Source organism: Mugil cephalus, chromosome 3 (assembly GCF_022458985.1).
Source record: "Mugil cephalus isolate CIBA_MC_2020 chromosome 3, CIBA_Mcephalus_1.1, whole genome shotgun sequence".
NCBI classification, from domain to species: Eukaryota; Metazoa; Chordata; class Actinopteri; order Mugiliformes; family Mugilidae; genus Mugil; species Mugil cephalus.
The window spans coordinates 9,322,811-9,341,245 of NC_061772.1; the positions used below are offsets into that span (position 1 = coordinate 9,322,811).

Below are 18,435 nucleotides of genomic sequence, written 5' to 3' on the forward strand. Positions count from 1 at the left end.
CTCGATCAGAATTTTTATTATTTTGTGTCAAAAAGGGGAAACACAGCTGTTCTACAGAGTTCCTCTCTACTCAGTGTCATTTTTCACTCGGTGAAGCTGTTTCTGTACAGATGTGTGGGCAGGCATCGAAGAATCACAGAGGGTAACAGGTATTTAACCATGAGGCTGAACATCTGGGTGAGCTGAGAGCCACGCTCATTAACACACAGTTAACCTCAGACTGGACGGGAGGTCATACCAGCTCAGAGAGCTGCATAAGAAAAAAAAAAAGAAAAAAAAAGAAAACGAGGTCAGATCAGTAAAATACTTCTACATAATCCCAGCACAACCTTAAATTTTGGTCAAAATGACCTCTTGCTCTCTCATTTCTGCCAATCCTCGCCTCCTTTCTCTGCTCTCAGACTCCTCTGTCGGTGCGTGGACTCATTGAGACGTGCAAATCCCTTTGACACGGGATGAATAGACAGTTGCTGGCAGGATGCCCCATGCCACGTTGTGTGCTGCCACTTAATTGGAGCGCCCCAGTTTGCCTTTCCCCCTTCTTCTCTTCTTCTACCCACACTCACTGTGGCCAGGTTCAAAGAGTGTCCCTTCAAAGAGTGCACAGCACTGCGGTTTGGCAGAAGACAACCTCTCACAACGGGAACGGGAGACTTGAATCTGTTTCTGTCAAGTTACTGTACATTTCCAGAAATCAAAGTCGGGAGATGACAAAGAGCTTGGGTTGACTCACACAGACGGCCCCCTGACCACCTGCACGTCCTCTCCTATGAATAATGGTCACGTTCCATCTACAAGTCAACATGCAAAGTACAGCATCTGAGACTATACATGCTGTACATATATACAGCAACATATTCGAGTGGTGCTGTGTATGCTTGTGCATCCGTATGCATGCGCTCATATGTGTGAGTGCATTTCTATCAAATTGAGCGTTTGCTTTGTTTTCCCCGTTGCCATAAGCGTTCGTCAGTAGCATTCAACGCTGGGACCCTCCTCATGAGGCTCTATGGGGACATGCAGCAGTAAAGTGGACTGTGGGGACATTAGAGGGGGGATCTCTAAAAAGATATGGATTCCTCGATGCACAGCACACACGGAGAGGTAGAGGATGCATGATGGTGGAGATGAGGTGTTCATACACTAGTATTTTCCCTGTTGTCCATGCAAAGGGTTCCTGTCTTCACTGATGAGGGGCTGATCTTTGAGATCGTCTGTTCATTGGCTTGGCATGTTGTCTGTCGGTCCATTTGGTTTTTCCTCACAGTCCACTGGTGACGGAGGTGAGAGTCCTCATGTCTACATTGCAGTCAGCGAGGTGCTCTTTTTCCCCCTTCGTGTTCAGGCTCAGGATCGGAGCACTGTTTCAAACTGAGAAAATAAAAAAAAAAGTGTCCTTTTCCCTTCTCTGACAGCTTCTTTGCTATAGTAGTTACAATTTGGACATGGAGACTGTCTGTGTGGGAGGGGGGGTAATTATTGCAAAGGGAAATAATAAATAAGTCGATACTGGGAGAAAATAGTAAATGATTGACCGGTTTTTAAAAGTAATGTCAGATTCATGCCTTCAGTTTGCTTACCAGTGTAACTGATTGATGACACCAAAGGGTCCTGCCTCAGTTTCCAAGTGAGGTCGTCGGATAACAACATTACCTACAGCTAATGCCTTTATGCATCTATTCAAATACATAGGAAAAGTGTCCAGATACCTGGGACTATTTCTATCAGAAAACAAGTTCAAGTATTCTAAACTTTTAAAAAGGTTGTCTGAAGTATCCACATACTGAGATTGGTGATCTAACTGGGTGGTAAATATACACTATAGTCTGGTCCATGCTCTTGTGTTCATTCATCTCTATTTACATGTACTAGCGTGGATATTGGAGAGGAAGACTAGGCTGTTACGTAAAGAGAATAAGAAGAATAAGGAGTATGATTTTTAAAGTCCAAATAACTCCAAAGACTCGAGAAAAGATATTTGAAATGATAATCACGTGGGCTCTGAATAGGTAATACTGGATTTATATGGAAAATATCAAACCATGAGTACTCTATCCACAGTAATGAAGGTTTATGAATTTGGTGAGAGCAACTTGGTATGTTTCTTATATTAGGAATAAGAATAGGGCTTTATTATGATCTATTTACAGCATGCATCAGTGATCATCCCAACGAAGAGAAAATAGTCTTTCCGATGTATATATCCAGCGACGTTTGCCACCACATGATAATGAGTCTGTCTGTTATTTTTTCTTCTTCTTTTTTTTTTTTTTTTTTCGTGTTTTGTAGAAAAAAGCTGGAGGTAAAATATCAGGGAGGGGAACAGGAGTAGTAAGAGGCCTTCGAGAGTTTCACTGTGAGGGGTTTCGAGGGATTCTAGCAGGTCTTGTCTGTTGTTCCTCAGTGAAGTCAGTTTGAATGTTGTGCTTTGTAGATGTCTTGTTGCGATTGGTCAGCCGCTCTGATGTCATCACTGCTCAGTTGTTGGGTTATCTGTTAACAGAAGGAGAAAGGCGGGGAGGAGTTCGGAAAAGAAAGAAGAAAAAGTCATTAACTTGTGACTCAAACTGAAGTTTTCTCTCACACACACACACACACACACACACACATGAACGTACATAAAGTGATAAAATGCACGATGAGACTTTGAGTGAAGTCCACATTATGAGCTGTACAGGACCCACTCTGAACTCTGTCTCCTCGTCCAGGCTTCACGGTGACACACACAATGAGTCAGTCGGTGTATTTGGAGAGTGGGGTGGGCTCGCCTGTCACTGGTGCCAGTGTAACAACAAAGGCAGAGTGACCACCCTGTGAGTGTACATGGCAAACCTACTTGGCTGAGATTCAGAGTGACAGTGGCGTCAGCATGGGAGGGGGGTGACTCTATTATCAGCTTCAATTAAGGCCAGGGAGAGATGAGCAAATTCATTAGCAGTCCGGACGAGTCGACTTCATGTCTACATTATTACGTCTATTCATGATTTAAAACATAAAGATACTGCGCTTCATTCCGTTTTGCGTCTAGATTCACACAAACTTTGGTGAGACCCTCCAGCATGTCGTGCACTGTGTAAGGATGATTCATGGAGCAGAAGGAGGTCTTTGTGGGTGGGCCATTAGACACAGGGGCTATAGTGGAATTCAGCGAGTATCTACTGGAGATCCAATTACATGACTCCACTGTAAAGGTGCCGCCTGCACCCATTATAAATCACCATAAACAAAGGAGCTATTGACATTGCTTTGCATACCAGCTTCACTCATGAATGTAAAATATCACAGTTATAGTGAACAATTGTGGAATTAATTGTGATGTTTAAAATAAGACTTTGTTCCATAGCTGATGCCAATATTAATGCAGGTTGTGTTTAGTGGTTTTATTTATTCTTGTTGGTTTTTGTTCCAGGTTTAAAAGTTTGTCACGTTTTCAGTGTTGTAAAATGGGCAGTTGAAACAAACTTTAATACATCCTTTTTTGACGGAAAATCCAATTAATGAAAAAAGCCATAAAATGTAAAATAAAACATTGGTAAATCATAAATAGAATTGTCCAAGTCCAATAGCAAATAACCAAAGCACTTTGAGGACAGGACGAACATCAGAAATGGGGAATGTCACCTTAAGATTTGCAAACATGGCACTCAACAAGTCATCCCATGTTCTACTTATAAATTGCTCTTCCCTATTTTTCTATTATCTTGGTTGTATGAATAATTTTTTTGTGTATGAGATATATAAGTTTAGTTTTACTAAACATTTTATTTGTTACTATACACTTTCCCAAGAACACGGATAGAGCCAGAAATAATATGCCTGGATACGTTCAAGGCTCTGATTTCATTTCTTGCATTCTTACATTATTATAAATTACCAGCGCGAATCTGTGCAAGTTATGCGCCTCTGTTTTGTCCACCTTTTGCACAGCAGTCAGCCATGTCCTCTGAGCTAATATCCTCACAACTGAGATCACAGCCGTTGCCCCGGGGCATGCTACATCCACTCTCAGAGAACAGCAAGCGTCAAGACTCCAGACCCTTCAAAACGCAATGTGGTCCCAGGGTGTGTGATAACAGAGTATGTGATGGGAATGCAGGGCCATTTGGACCTCCAAAGCCAGGTGTTAGCACTTCAGCTCACTGCCTCATCAATAATTGACAGAGGCAAACCAATCAGAACAATTTGCTCCCCACAGCGAAGTGCTAGAGCAGCCTAACACCAGTGAATCATTAATGAGGCAATTAGCTGAAATGGTTAGACGGTTAGCCCTCGCTGGCAGCACTCCTGTGATTCTACTGTGACGGTTCGCCTCATACGGGAGCTGCACGTGATGGACTGCTACGCAGGACAACGCAAGAGAGAAGGATCGCGCGACGGCGCCTGGAAACAGAGCTGGATCTCCTTCAGGTTGGAGTGTAACTTGGGTCAGTGATGCCAGCTCTCCATCTGTTGACCACAGCTCAGAAGGCCAATAATGGGAACAAACCCAATTGGCCATTACCATGGGAGATTGACCTTTATTGGTTGTTGTTACCATCGCACAGACCAACAGAAGCTGTCTCCCGGGTGATTCAAGTGTGGGAGAGCCTTTATGGACATGGATGAAATCGACCTCAGTGACATCACTCAAACATGGGGGAAAGCAGCAGCAACAATAACAGCAAAGATGGAGTTTGCCTTTGAAGAGCAGAGATCCTGGATTGTTGTTTGAGAGGAAAATCAAAGCCCCGGGGGAGCTGCTCACAAAGCCTCATCGATCGGCCATATTGGAACCATTTCATAGTTTATCGATGCTCCTCTGCTTGCTCTCTCAGCCCTGGGTCCAGTACAGGCTCAATTAAACCAGCAACCTTGATCTCAGGAACAAACCATGCGAACACTACATTCTGTGGATTATTCCCAAACACACTCGCAGACGCTCTCATCTGAGGCAGTTGTTTTCTTTTTCACTCTGTCCATTTCTTTCAAGCCAGTTGGGGTAAAAATGATGCTGTTTACTCTTCAATACAACACAAACTCTTCGATACAATTGTGTGCGAACACACACGCAGGCGCTCGATTTTTCATTCATCTTTCTTTCCGTTTCTCTGGGATGGAATGAAGGAGTTAAAGTGAGCAGGGTCATAAATGCATAGCAACCTCTTAGGATTTGTTTCTAAAAACACTTCACTGTAAATTGCAGTATACGAGGGTGATGACAACAACTTCAACCAAAGCGAAGGAAATAATGAGTGCAACCGGCTCATGTAATCTTTCAGTGGAACAAAATTGTCCGGATTCTCAGGGCTCCACCTCCGGCGACAAAGAAATCTAGAATAACGATTTGGCTCTCTTGTGTTCACTTCAGATGTTTACGTGCTACTCGCCCCATGGGTGCGGAACAAAACACGATAGTTAATCAATATGCCGTTCTTTAATAAGTTCTGATGACATATTTTAGGACCCGTAGAAGATAAGGAAAGTTGAAGACAGGAAGAAAATAGCTCTACTGTCCATGCCAATTATTTGCCCCCGCTTGGAATCGCTGCGTTCAATTTCCTGCACAGTCTGAAAAATTCCCTGCGGTGTATTAATAAGTTACGCTTCACAAAGCAATCATTTTGGGAATTAATTTACTATGCCAATAGCTGGATGTTCACAACAGTGTACAGTTGCTGCCTAAATTCATCCAGTGATCCTTCATTTAGGTACGTTTGTATTCAAAAATAGGAAAAAAAAAAAAATCCTAGCTGTTCAGCTTAAAGGAGAGTTTCATTTTTCACAGCAGTAAAAAGCCGTACATACACAATTGCTTATTTTATCTGTTGAAAATAATACACATAAGGTAATTTCATCCTGAGTTGGACTAGGAATTTATTACAGCTTTCAATCATTCTTCAGTTTCCAGTTGGCTGAATGAAGTGGGTTAACTCAGTTGATGTGGAAAGTTCAGTCGCTTGTTAAAATTTTGAAATTTTATTGTGTTATGTAGAAAAAAATGCGACCTGTTTTTTTTTTTTCATTAATAAAAAATAACAAAAATAAAATATTTTAAAATAATACATATATATATATATATATTATATCATATATATATATTATATATTATATATATAATATAATAAATTCCCTATGTGCTCTGATAATTATTGCTGGTGGAAAAAAAATCCAGCCATTGATTGGAAGCCGGGTCAACGTGCGTTGCTGATATTGACACTTGCGCAGCTATTGTAGACAGCTAGTCTCTGTTTAATGATTGCTATTCACTTTTATGGCCCTCTCAGGATGCCATCTTCAATAAATATTTGCAAACAGGAAATTTGCTGTATGACTTGAGAGAGCCATAACTCTGGCACCTATGTGTTTTGAGATTAACATGTAATTAAAATAGTAAATCAATATTTATTAAGCAGCCGTACAAAACAAATGAGAAGTCAAGTCGTGGTCATGTAATGAGTCACTGGATGAAGGAAGTGCTCTTTGAAGTAGCGACGCAAATATTTCTACGTGCCGAGAAATGAAATGCCTACAGAACTGCTTTAAAAGAAAATTATGTTTTTTTTTTATTTTTATTTTTTACTTCAGGGTGATAGGAAGACACGCACAAATACAAGTGTAGAATACACTTACACGTGCACCTCATCCTGTGACCCCCCCCCCCCCCCCTTTCTGTCCTAACCACACTTTTTAAATGTGGAGTCTATACTTTTTCATTCACCGACCACAGCTTTCCCACAGTTATCATTTAAGTATTTTCGTGCCTTGCAGTAGCTCCACCTGCAGAGAGAAACCACCAGAAAACACCCCGCCGCTCACATTCCTGATCGCAGCGCGGTGAGACGGTGAAACGGGCCCACAGGACGCGGCCTGTACTCACCAGCAGCTACCGTGTGTATGAAGAAGAGGATGTTAAAAGCTTAATGGACTGCTCCTCTTATTGTTTAAAAATTGCTCGACATATAAATGGCTGAAGAAAGAAAGAAAGAACAACCATCATTGGCCGGCCTCAATTATGCATTGAAAATAAAGTTATGAGCTAGTGGCTGAATTATTGATGCTGGCACCGGGAACAAGAGCATGTTGGCAATGTGTCACTGCTTTTTGCTGATGCTTCATCTTGTATTGATAAATTTTCATCTAAAAAGCCCATGAAGTCTTGATCTGTGAAAGATGGAAAAACACACCATGAATATTGGAAATTGAATGCAATATTACTGGAAGAGGGAAACAGATAACATCGAGTAACATAATGGAAAAATAAAAAATAATAGTCGGAGAACGCGGCTTCGAAACGTTGTAGTTTTTCCATTTACATCATCGAGTCAAACCGCAGCATGTCGTGCACAATGGAGGTGTTCCATTAATACCAATATTTCTCAACTTTACATCTGCGTACGCCGCGTCTTCGCAAAATAGGCCAAAAAAGCTCTAATGCGCTCGGTTTTTGGGACCGTCCCGCACGGCTGACACATTTCCTGAGATGCAAATGCTTGTGGTTCATCTGCCGATAGCCGCTCTCTATCCTCTGTCTCACTGACTCACTAAGACGCCCTAACGCCCACACACACAAGAGACACGTGCAAGTATGAGCAGAACATGAATTAAAGTGCAGATGAATGCTGCAATATTACCATATTTTTTGGCGGAAATAAAAAATGAGAAATAGCTGTGGCTTCAGTTTCTTATTTTCGCGTCACCTTTATCGCGAGCAGCACTTAGAGGCTAAAAGCTAAAAGGCTGGACTTCCTTCACGATTCCAGTGAGGTCATGGTTTACTAATTAAATAAGATTCACATATTTGTCCATGTATTTTTTTAATTTCTACATCACCACTGTTACTTCTGTTCAGAATCCACTCGCACTAAAATAAATACATACATACTGTGTAGCTACTGTATATTGTGCGCTAACCTCCACTTCTTATTTTGGAGTATGATGCACAGTTTTATAATCCGTGAGGCCAGTCAAGTGTGACTTTGTAATTGTACTGCAGTGACTGGTGTGTGTGCTACAGCTCGTCTGACTGACTCCCTGCTAGTCATGGCTGTTTAAGGTCGCCATCATCTTTCTTTCTCCATAGCTCCTCTGTGTCAGACACTCATAAATGGCCGAAAGTGATCACTAACCGTCAGAATACGTTATTGCTTATCATGATGAACTTTACTGTAGAAAATCCCTATTAATATTAGCTGTGAGTCAAGGAGTGCTCGGCTCTTATCTCTGTGGATAGTTTGTGAGTGACGCTGGGGATCTGACTGCAGTTAGGTGTGGTAATTTTCATGTTTTTAAGAGCCTGTAGTGGAGACGCAGATTGCCCAATCAGACCGTGCGCGTAGAGAAAAAGTCACAGCGAGAGCAGCACCGCACCAAGTGTTTCACAATCAGCATCGTCTGTGCAGCCGAACGCTGCGTGTGAAGTGCCTTTCAGCAATTATTGACGAGCTCAAACAAGACAAAATCATTTCTTTAATTTTTTGATTGTTTTCTGATTTGGTACTTCAGTAAAAATACAAATGCTGTTCCCCCAGTCAGATGAAATGCTCCAGGCCTTTTTGATTAAAGTTCACACACATGGATACTTTTTTCAAGTGAGTCACAAAAACACAATTACTCTGTTCTGTTTAAAAATAAAAAAAATAAAAATTGAATTGGCTGCCTATTAATTTACAGGACATGTATTCCCTGCAAATGAAACACAAAAAATTGCATTTGCATGCCAGTGTTCATTCATGTATTTTGTTTAAATTATTTTAGGTGGCGTATTACTAATTGCATGCATAATAGCGAGCGTCACATATGCAGACGCCTTTTCTAAGACACACTTTTCGTGGGCAAATTATGTGAATAAGTATAATAAATCCGCCCTCTTACTAGGCAGCTGACATTTTGAGCAGATACATAAAAAAGCTCAATGAATCATCTGTCACCCTTTTTCAAAAAGGTTTGTAGAGGTTGACAAAGACCGAGACATCAAAAGAAAAAATACAGAAGTGAAACCAAGTTGAAAAGCAAGCGCCTGTGATATTTCTCACGACACGTTATGACTGTCCCCTGCCCGCACCCGAGTTAAGGCCAGTTCAGAATATCTCCCTGCATGAATCACTGAGCGGCGCTCTCGGTTAGTGCGGTGCTACAGGGAAAAGGATGTTCTTGAGTCAAACAACCGCAGGTCTACGCTTCTCTTATGCCCATACACCTACAGCCTACGCATGAGTGTCATTGGACGTGCCGAGCAACGTTAAAACCAACATTGTGTACATTTTAATTTTCTTTCCTTTTTTTTTTTTTTGTTCTGTGTCGGTTTCATGGCATGTGACTCAACGTCTTCGTCGTGCTTCGGTCTTTCATCTCCACAACTGCTGAGATACTCTTATTTCCGATAAATGACTGACTTTATGTTCAACTGGCAGTCAAAGGCCACTGTTAACCTTTCCACACCTCCGCAACCGAGTGTTTTTCACCTCATTTGTGAGGTGTGAGATGTGTGCTGTTAAAGAGTCGCCCACTCTCTTCCCTTCCAACGTCCCATAATGTTAACCTGTGGAGACGCTACTGAGAAGATCAATACCCATCAGGCTGCTAAAATAAATACATTTATCACACCCTGCTACTGGCTGCGACGTACTACTGCAGCCTGTTACATCTGATTGGAGGCAGACACTTATCTGCCAACTACACGAGCCGCCATCGGGCTGTCCTCTACCGTCAAATTACACTCGGATTTTCATTTTCCATGCCTTTGAACAGGAACATGACAAGCTCACGGCTCTTTCCGGCTCAAAAAGAACGAGACTTTTGACTGCGCTCTCCGTGTTTTGCCGCGGCTTGCGCAAGCTCTCGAGGTTTTAAAATCTCGTCTGAAGAAAATGTTCCTTCTGTCCTCCCTCTGCTGCAGATAAAGAACAGGCTTTTGAGTAATTATGGTGCATTATCGCCAAGGAACGTTTCATTGCTACATTTTAAGCTGTGTAGTGAGCGGTGACAAACGAACGACCATTTTAATTTCTGTCAGGAGGAAAAACACATGGCTGGAGCCAATGAAGTCAGCTCTCTCATTCTGCCACTGACTGAGACCATCTGGACCAAATAAAGTTTTTCCCTTTGAATCAACAGCTGTTGGAAATTACACGGGAACACTCTTCGTCTATATATCGGCCTTTTTTCCCCCCCTTCCCTTTTCTTTTTTTCGTGTTTCGCGCTCCTTTTAAGAACCAACAGTGTTTGTTTTATGGTTTTAGTTTAGTGCCAGATTTGATCAGTGCTCACAGCAGAAAGCAAAATAAAACCCGACTTTCCAAGTGCACCTGTTTCCCCCCCTTGTTTTGCCTCCGCACACGCCTCCTGGCCCGTCTTTCTCTCCCTAACCCTCGCCGCTCTGTGGCGGTAATCGAACGGTTGACCATGTCAGTCAATCTGTCAGCGGCTGACAGTTTTACAACACATGCACTACACTGATGGGTGCCATCACTCATGTAACGATTGGCCTCCGTGCGGAAATCAAAAGACAAGACAGAGTGCGAGGGTTGGAGGGGACTGAACAAACGGAAGTAAAGGCAGCCGGGTAAAAATAACAGCTTGCGCGTCTTAAGGCAAACACAGCAAGAGGAAAAGAGACTCAATTTTATCTCAGTTTCATCTGAATGAAACTGTATAGTCTTTGAACGTTTTGAGCTTGAGGAGGTAGATTTTCCTCTCAGTGCTGCAGAGATGGAATCACAGTGGTTTTCTCTTTCCGCTGGCCGTCGTAGAATTTGTTCCACTCCGCTGGAAGATATGATTTCTAACACTTCATTTCGCCCAGGATTATTATTAACATTACACGGCCAAGTCATTAACATATTTTTTTTTTTAAACCCTGTACCATCTGTGTTTAAGGCAGTATTTTGTATGTTGTGGTTATGCTTTGTATCTAGTGATGAAATGCTGATTTGCTTTTCAAGAAAAAGCATTTTCTGCGCAGACACTTGAGCCTTTTTCATTTGTACAGTCAGTTGCATTTACATTTCTAAGAGCTTTTTATTTCGTCCTGCTAGCTGACAGCTGGGAAGTGGCAGGAAACGCGAGGAAAAAGTTCCTGGTTGAAGCCGACGGCGCACGGCCTAGACGGCTGGGTCAGCAGGAAGCCACAAGTATGCACGTTTGAGTCTGGAGTTTTACTTACATTTTAGCCCGTTTGGAGGTAATAAATGACCTGATGGCTTTAGGAAAATGTAGATACAATTGGTGAAACGTGAGCGAGACGGAAAGTCATTTTATTTATTTAAAAAAAAACAAAAAAAACTATAGAATTAAAAAGATACATCCATCAACTGCTCATTTTTTTATTGTTTTGGCACCACGGTAGCTCGCAGGTTATTAAAAAAGTGAGAAAATGAAAAGTCCATTGAGGAAAAAACAATTTATGAAGCGCGTTCCTTAACTAAAATATGTTTTTGAACACTTTATTTGTTCAGAGCTGCTCCCAGACCCGACAAGTTGAGGTGTGCTTTCAGACGAGTCTGACATTTGACAAAGGGGGCTTAATTAATTAAAAGAAGCCGTGCTATAAATTGTATCTCGACGCAAGCTCTCCGGAGAACCAGGCGAGTCCTAAGCGTTCCCCAGAAAGCAGGAGGCAAAAGCTGCCCAGAGGAGAGAGGCAGCGGAGCCAATCTGTTTGTCTGTGCATGAGGAATGGCAGCAGTAGCATCCCGCCGTCCCGCTCTGTCATGTGGGAGCCAGGCTCCGACAAAAAACATGCCTAATGACTCAATTCATTCATCCCGTCACTATCTCTTCATCTTTGCCTTTCAGTTGTTTTTTGTTTAATGGTTTCGCCCATATGTGCCTCCAGTGCTTAAGCTATGGGTCCATGGTTAACATCTTATAGTTTCTGTGGATGTGTGCGTGGCGACATCTACGACAAAGTGCGCTGCGTCCCACTGAAAACTTAATCTAGGGAGTAGTGGGGTCGGATAGTTGCCAGTTGCGCGGCCACGGAAGGGTTTCGCTTGTGTTTTGAGAGACCGTGCGATGCATGTCAGTGACATCTGGGCCAACACAGCCGGGGCATTGATCAGACTGTAGCTCTGGAAGGTCTCTCAAAAGCTTTATTCTTAAATCTATGCTGACAGGCGATGACATGATGGAGACGGGGCTGGTGAATTGATTGTGTCCTCTCTCTCCCTTCGCTCCCCCACTTCTCCTCTCGTCTCCCTCGCCTCTTTGTCCCCTCACTCTGCCTTCTATCTCTTCATCCCTCCCGCCTCCTTTTTTTCCTCCATCCTGCTCTACTCATCGCTTGGATGTGTCTAGCACAAGATGTCAGATTATTTCCCAGCAGACACTGCGCTGTGTGACAGAGGACTGGAGCTGTACATCACTGGATGACACTTCCTTTGCCTCCCCTCCTCCCTTCCCTCCGCAGACGACATCAAATATCACCGGGCCTTTTTGATCACTTAAAAGGCTTGTATTAGGAGAGGAGCCGGTGTCTAAACAAAAGCAAACAAAGTGTTTCATCTGCCACGTTTGTCAGTGGGCCATATGTGCCATGTAACCGTATTTCAGAAAAGGTGGTAAACCACACGATATCACGCTTTATGGGATGCGGAACGAAACCTCAGATGCTCTGAGATGTCAAGAAGCAGCTCTTCAGTCAGTCCAGTCTTATCTTCATGTCTCGAGCTCCACGAGGAAACCGCATGCATTACATGAAGCGGGAAAATCTTTTGAAAACTTTTAACTTGTAGTGCTAAAACCTATAAAATACCGTCGGTTTTCAGATTTTTTTTTTTTTTTTTTATGTTCTCTAAAACTGGGCTTCAGTCCATACCTTGTAATTCTAATTGAATGCACTGAGGGCTCTGGCATTGGCGGGGTCGGTGTAGTATCCAGGCCAACCGCTCAGCATATTGTTTCTGTGGCACCTGTCCCCCCAGATTAATAACTCCAAGGTCTGCTCTGGCAAAGCATGCATGGATACCAGAAATTACAATACTAATTCAGCACTAGGGATTTATACGCCAGCCTCTCCCAGGATTTACGGCGAAAGAGAGCTGGGGAGAGGGCGAGAGAGGAAGGCAGACTAATAATGCCAGCGAAAGTGATTAGCTCAATGGGAGAAATTGTGCGTTTGTAGTCCTGCGATTATTATTGTGTTTCTCATCACATAATGAGTTTGAACAATGCAGTTAATGGTATTATTGGCGGGCCACCAGGAACGGAGTGTATATAAGCTTGATAGCACTTTTTCATCAATAAATCACTCCAGTGCACATGGCAATATTTAAATCTATGTTATTAAAATTGTTGGAACAACACTATCAGATTTATGTTGTGTTATTTTATTATGGATTGATTATCATCATCACAGGCATATCTGATTTGCGTGGTGGCAGCTGGAGCGTGGTGGTTGGTTTAATCCATTTTGATTGCACTGCAGGGGAACGCAACCACTTTGCCTGAACGGACGGCGAGTCGCAGCGCACCTCTGATTAGGTTAGAGGGGGAAGAAGAAAAGTGTTTTTATTCTCCCTATTCCGCGAAACAGTTGTGCTAACCTGTTGTTGAATTCCCTGAAATATCTCTGTCCCCTGCGCTGGTATCATCTCAAGAGGAAATAAATTACAAATGAAAAACACCACACTGAAATCAGTTCATCATTCGCCATTATTGCCTCCTCTTTTACCGTAGCTCTCGGCCATTTATCTTGGTAAGACTTGAGACACAGAGAGTCTTTAGAATCATTACCGGTTTGATGAAAGCATTATGAATCGCTTCAATTCAAAAGCCAATTGTATTCAGGGGATAAAGACAAATGGAAAAGAAATGCATCAGAGGCACACTGGATTGTCCGAGTAATTTTAGATGCATTAAAATGGAAAAGAGACGGAGGGAAGAAAACGTGTTAAAACCGGAGAATCACGAGGAGCGGTAGTGTGACCACAGTACAGACACATCCTCTCCTCGCCTGTGTTTACAAAGTAGTCTGAAGTGAATCTAATCATAATCAGTTTGTTCTCTTTATTTGAGATGAATGACAATTTAGGCAGGCAGCGCGGCGTCGGATGAGATCAGCCTCAGCACGGAGAGGCGGCCTAGTGCCTCCGCTCACCGATACGGCAGCAGAATTACCGGCTCTCAGAACTGTGACAGCCCTGAAATTACAATTGAGTTTTGCTGCTTTCACACCTACCTCCTTCTCCCTTCCTTGTTCTCCCTCCCTCCCCAATACTCCCTTTCTCATTCCCTCCCTCCCTGACGGCTCAATAACAGGTGCCATGCTAAGAGAGCTGTTACAGCCGTCCCTGAGTGGTTGTGTCAGCAGCAATGTTCGGGTTGAGCTTTCCAACCTGCTCACCGTGCAGGAAAAAGGGAAGAGAGAATGAGGGGAAAAAAATCTCTCTGGTCCCCAAATGATGCCCGCAGGGAGCCATCGTGCGCTAAATTTCGCCGGGTGGTTCTCCCCTGTTTTCTGTCTTGTGGCCCCCGGACTCCGATTTACAGACAGAGCCATATTGGGCCTTTCTGCATGACAGGGCCCAAGCAGCTGTGTTCAGCAGAAAAAAAGAAAAAAAAAAAAATGACAACAACGAAATAAAGAAATAAATAAACAAATCAACAAAGACATAAGAAAAACCTTTTTCTTTGCAAATGCTCGGATAAGGACTTTTTGTGTGCCATCTGCAGAAAACGAACCGTACAGTCGGACCTTGACTGCAGTAAGACCAAAAAAAAAAAAAAAGCTGTTGTGGAAAATCCACAAAAGTGTCGAAAATCCGCGCAACCACATCAAAACAAATTCGTAAGTTCTTGAAGAGCCAATTTACTGATACTGATACCGCCTGCCTTTAACGCGAGCTGCGATCTGTCGCCGTGATTGCTCATCTTAACCCGTCTTTAAGCGCACTCCTAAGGCTCTGAGAGGTTCTTGGCAAAATCTATGCAAATGAAGCTGCTTTGTGAAAAGACGCGTAACTGTGCCTGAAGCCTGAAGCGGGCAATAATCACAGGCGGATTGTGTGCAAACAAGAGACGCTAAGCACCTCAAACCTCGGCAAGCGACAGAAACACAGAGAGGAAAACACACGGGGGGTGAGAGAGATAAGTCAAACACTCAGGTGATTGCTCACTTTTTATTTTTTTTTTATTTGTTGTTTCTTTTTTTGCTGATGAGCAACAAAGCACCATTTCACATGATGTTTACCTGTAAAACTTTCAGATTCTCTATATTTACTGCATTTGTCTGTCTCTATGACTGAGTTCTTAAAGAAAAATTTGAATGTCCAAGCTCAGGCACACCGGCATATGGTCTCTGTATCTTCGCATAATTTAGAAGCCAGTTTTTCTTTTTCTTTTCTTTTTTTTTGTGGGAGGGAGGAGGGCATCTGAAGATATGTTAGCATATAGGTAATCTAAATTTAGCTTCCATACCATCAAGGGGCGTTTCATTTTACGCACACAAAAAAAATGATAAATTTCAAAGGTGACCTGATGGGTTTCATTACAGCTGATTGATCGGCTTATGTGAGGGTGTCACGAAATGGACAGGGCAGACATAGTACACCTTCAGGATCCTACGTGGGACGTATAGGCTGAGAGTGGCGCCTACACGAGCCACCGATACACTGCACAAACAAATCAGCCGAACGTTGGTTGCACTGTTGTCAAATAATTGACGACGAATTTGCCGTCTGATATTCCATGATTAAAAATGATTGTTTTTCTCCCTGGAATCGTTAGTACAATCAAAAATGATCCAAAGGAAATAACCGTTTAAAGCCATTTAAATCTATATGACTCAGTATGCAGAGTAAATTAACAGACATTTCTACTCTACAAAAGCCATTAAAACAACATAACCTTGACTCAACACTTCATGCCAAATTAGTTATTATAGCTTATTTAAAAGAAGACAACACATCTAAACCACGGCAACTCAGGTGTAGAATAAATTATTTCCAAATTGATAAAACTATAGAGAATCTTTTTTTTTCTTTTTCTTTTTTTTAAATAACTATATATGTATCAGGTTAAATCATTGGAGGTTGTTTAAAACATATTAAACATTTCTCTGTCACATTTCCTAATGGAATTTTTTTTTTTTTTTTTATTAAAAAAATGTGTCTTTCAGGATCAGGAGTGAAAGTTCCAGTTCCAGCAGTTATTTTTATGGATGTCTCTGCATTTTTGCGAGTGCTGGGCACAAAGCAGGGATGTGTGATTCTCTCCTATGAACTAGTAAATAACCCCTGCAATTCATCATAACAACAAGAAGGAAATGTCAAGGGCACAGGAGTCCCCCTCCCCCACCCCCCTCTTTTTTTTTTTTCTTTTTCTTTTTTTTTTTGTTGAGGTCACACATACACAGCCTAAACAGAAACACACATGCAAAAACATATACACACATTTACGTGCTGCATTGTGACCAACACTGCGCTACATACAAGTCGAGGCATTGACAAATCACTGAGACCTGAAAGTGGGGCCGAGGTGGGACTAATTGAAATGAACTTTAGAAAAGGGGGGACACCTAATTAAAGATGAACTTTCTATCCCGTGTTTGTGTTGACATCATGGGGCCTAAATTTAAGCTCATCTTTGTTTGGCCAGACCTGGCGGTGCAGGCAAACATGCGTGAATGTGGAGAAGGAATAAGGTCATCGCTTTCCCTCAGTGAAAACATATTTTCCTCCAAGTCACATGCCGCCACTTTTCTGGAAAGTGTGAGAGGTCCATTCATTATCTACGCGTCGTCCTCAGAGAGACCCGCGTGCATATGGTGTTTTTGAGTTGTGTTTTTGTGTTTTGTGCTGGTTTGAAACAGCGTGCTGTGCTGATCAGTATACATAGAGGGCGTCCTAATGCACCTGTGTGTGTGTGTGTGTGTGTGTGTGTGTGTGGGGGGGGGGGGGGAATAGATGCGTGCGTGCCTGCGTGCAGTTGTTTGTCGCTGTTCTATTTTCTGTATTACTTAGTCGGGGACACGGCCCAGTACAGGAGCTGTGAAGTTTCCCAGTAACAGGCTAATTCCTCAGTGGCTGTTTAGAGTGTCTCCAGCAGTGCTAAGTGTTCTCCTCTCTGTGCCTGATCAGAAAACAGGACCACTTTAGTCAGTTTGTTTAAGGTCCCCCGAGAAGGCTCTCATATCCTCCCTCTACTCACCCCTTCCTTTCCCCTGCTCTGCCTCTCGCGCTCACACGCGCTCACCGCGCCACTTTCACGCTCCCTAACTTACGCTGCATATTGGATACGTAGGTTGACACGTGCAAAGGACTTTTTGATGTTTGTGTGTGTGTGTTTTTTTTTTTTTTGGTTGTGGTTATCCGCAAATTCTGAAAATCACATTTACTTGGTGGCGAGCTTTTTAACCTCGTTTAGAGGTGGCGAGAAAGCCCAAAGCATAATTTTGCAGCTGTTAATTAATTGTACACTTGCATGATTTGCTTCAAAAAGAGGCCCGAGTGCAGAGTGGAAATATTCAGTCGCGTAATCACAAAGCCACTATCTAGGCGCTGCGTGTAATGCAAAGCCATGAGTGAGCACTGTGTGTTTGTGAAAATATGTTGGGAAGACTGCAAATAAAATGTTTATGCTGGGTTTTTTAAACTGCGTAAAACCATGCATAAACCCTTTTTTTTCTTTAAATAAAAATTAATGCATTATACTCAACAGGTGTTCCTTTATGAATGACTGTTGGAGTTTTGTTTCCTTTTGTGTTTGTGCTGCAAAGTGGCAGCATCGTTTTAAAACCTCATAAAGGAACAGTAACATTTAGTCTGTGAATATTAGATGTGTCCATTTGGCAGGTGAGTGTGATATCTTGCTTTCCTGTCGCACATGCACATGGATTATTAATGAAAACTCACACTGTGTGATAACTTCCCTCTGTATCACCCATCTCTGTATATTAAAGTAACTTGTAGTGCCCTCATTACACCTCACGCATTTCTTGCATATATTTAAATAAATGCGGTATGCAGTCATAGCAGGTGACAGTAGTAGTGCTATAACATTTTTCCTATAAATAATTTATAATTGGTGCAGTTGTATATTGTGTATGTGTTAAAATACCTTTTTGACTGGCATTTAAGACTGAAGTATATATATGAGTATATGTTTCCAGGAACTGAGAGCAGTGCACATTTGCAAGGGAAATTCTTTGCAAGAGAATTTACCTCAAAACATGAAGACGTATTCTCTCTGTTTTCTCTGGCCTGGCCTGTTCTATTATCCTTGTGTAAAGGTGAAGTTTCCTCACAAGAGCTGACAAGTGTGAAATTACGATAGGAAGTGCTTCATACCCTGCCATTTACCTTCATTCATTACCGCGGCATACACACGTGCACACCTACACACTCCCTACGGTCCACAGCTGACTGGCTGATGCAGTCATTTCTTTAAGCGGGAGTCTTGGAAAATACTGCGCGCATTATGCATGACAGTCTCGGCTTCGGAAAACTCTCAAACTTGGTG

At 42.4% G+C, this 18,435-nt stretch overlaps 1 protein-coding gene across 1 annotated transcript in view; it reads right to left on the reverse strand.

Moving 5' to 3' along the window:
- mafa (v-maf avian musculoaponeurotic fibrosarcoma oncogene homolog a (paralog a)) overlaps nucleotides 1-18,435 on the reverse strand; it is a 68,533-nt gene continuing 50,098 nt past the window's right edge. The window contains exon 3 of the mRNA XM_047580590.1: nucleotides 1-2,493. The gene's annotated coding sequence lies outside the window, so the exon portion shown is untranslated. The remainder of the gene's footprint in view (nucleotides 2,494-18,435) is intronic.